Here is a 1,629-nt window from a genome sequence, read left to right as displayed (position 1 = left end):
AAAAACCACTTTGTCAGAAAGAACTAATACCAGATTTAATTTCAAAAATTAGTCTCCCGCATATAGGTAATTAAAACAGTATATTCCCCTCTGCAAGAGCTCATATTTTCTTGCTTTCGGATATGTAAACTTCTGAGTGAACATTAACCAAGTAAAAACAACAGCTTTATACCACATTAATATCATATCCAGACTTAAACTCATTTGTGCATCAATTTCCAGACAAATAAGTCAAAATTAACACATTAAACCATATCCAATGTTACAATATACAAATTCTTACTTTTTACAGGAAAAATGAGTGATCAGTAATTCCTGTATGTACATTAGTTCCAGAAAAAAGGTGAAAAATAAACGCATATATACAAGTCAATAATTGCTTACTTATTAATTGACTTAGTATCCAGATTGGACAAGAAGCCAGTATATTCTCGATTTTCCGCAACGAAAGCCACGTCCTCATCTGATACTTCAACTGCCTCATCAGGAATTTCAGGTAGCAGCTCCGGCGGTAGCACAATCTTTTGCTTTTTCTTACCCATTACTAATGGTCTCTGAAAGAGAAAAAAAATATTAATAATATACGACCTATGAGCTTCACTAAGCATGAAAAAAAAGTACAGGTTAGTAGCTGTGAGCACCCACAGCGTGACTCAAGAAAGACTTTTGTACTTAATCAGTTAAATTTAAATAAAATTGATATTTGCTAAAACGAAAACTAGAACACATTCACGAATTAGAGACAGACTTGGGATAAATATGCTGAGAGGAAGAAGAACATACGCTTTAATTTAATTTTCTTTATTAAAGAGAGAAAGAGCAGAATATGGTGCGTGCAGAAAGAGAAAGGGGAGGAGGGAAGCGGCTGAGTGTGGGAATTAATTTGAGGTCTCAATCTGAATCAGATTGGACGCAGGTTTGGGTTTGGGTTTGGGTCTATACATTCCTTTGAATTTTCTTTCTGTCTCTAAATATCCAATTTGATTGTCATGTCCAATTTGCATCTTGGCTTGAATCTTGAATAGTTTTGATATTTTGGGCATTTGTGTCGTATACATTGATTTCCTTTTGGGATTAACTATACTTCAGGTCGTTTATCCTCGTAACAAAACATAGTTAAAAAAATGAGCCTGAAAAATATGCTGCACTTTCTGGAATTCCCAATATGTAAAAGGATTAATAACCTGCAATTAATTAATGACTCAATAACTCATGATAGGAAACATATAATTATAAACATGATAGAGACACTGATTTGCTTTCTTCATTTACTTTAAGTATTCCAGAAAATAGCTTAGCAGCAAAGATGAGACATATAATTATTATAATTATATACTTTTGTAGTTTTGTTTTATTATCATCAAAACACAATATTCTAACTTATGATTTATCTTTTTTTTTTAGGTCCAAGTGCAATCATACCCCGTGCTCCTAAAGTACGCTCTCATATTTGGGAACATTTTGAGGTGAAAGAAGATAACGGAGAAGTTCGCAAAGTAGAGTGCAAGTATTTTGGTCGAGTCTATAATGTTCATATAAAGAGGGATGACACATATAGTTTAAGAAATCATATTAAAGTGGACGTTCACTATAAAACCTATTGAAGGATGGCTTCATTCAACTTCAAGA

The 1,629-nt window shown here is 33.0% G+C and overlaps 1 long non-coding RNA gene across 1 annotated transcript; it reads right to left on the bottom strand.

Annotated features, from left to right (window-relative positions):
- Positions 1–441: 441 nt before the first annotated feature.
- LOC109221856 lies at positions 442–1,158 on the bottom strand. Its single transcript, XR_002067324.1, has 2 exons — positions 784–1,158; positions 442–554 (listed from the first exon to the last, which is right to left on the bottom strand). It is a non-coding gene; the product is annotated as an uncharacterized LOC109221856 (long non-coding RNA).
- Between the last annotated feature and the right edge of the window lie 471 nt (positions 1,159–1,629).

Source organism: Nicotiana attenuata, unplaced genomic scaffold (genome assembly GCF_001879085.1).
Source record: "Nicotiana attenuata strain UT unplaced genomic scaffold, NIATTr2, whole genome shotgun sequence".
NCBI classification, from domain to species: Eukaryota; Viridiplantae; Streptophyta; class Magnoliopsida; order Solanales; family Solanaceae; genus Nicotiana; species Nicotiana attenuata.
This window is presented reverse-complemented; position numbering and strand designations above follow the sequence as displayed.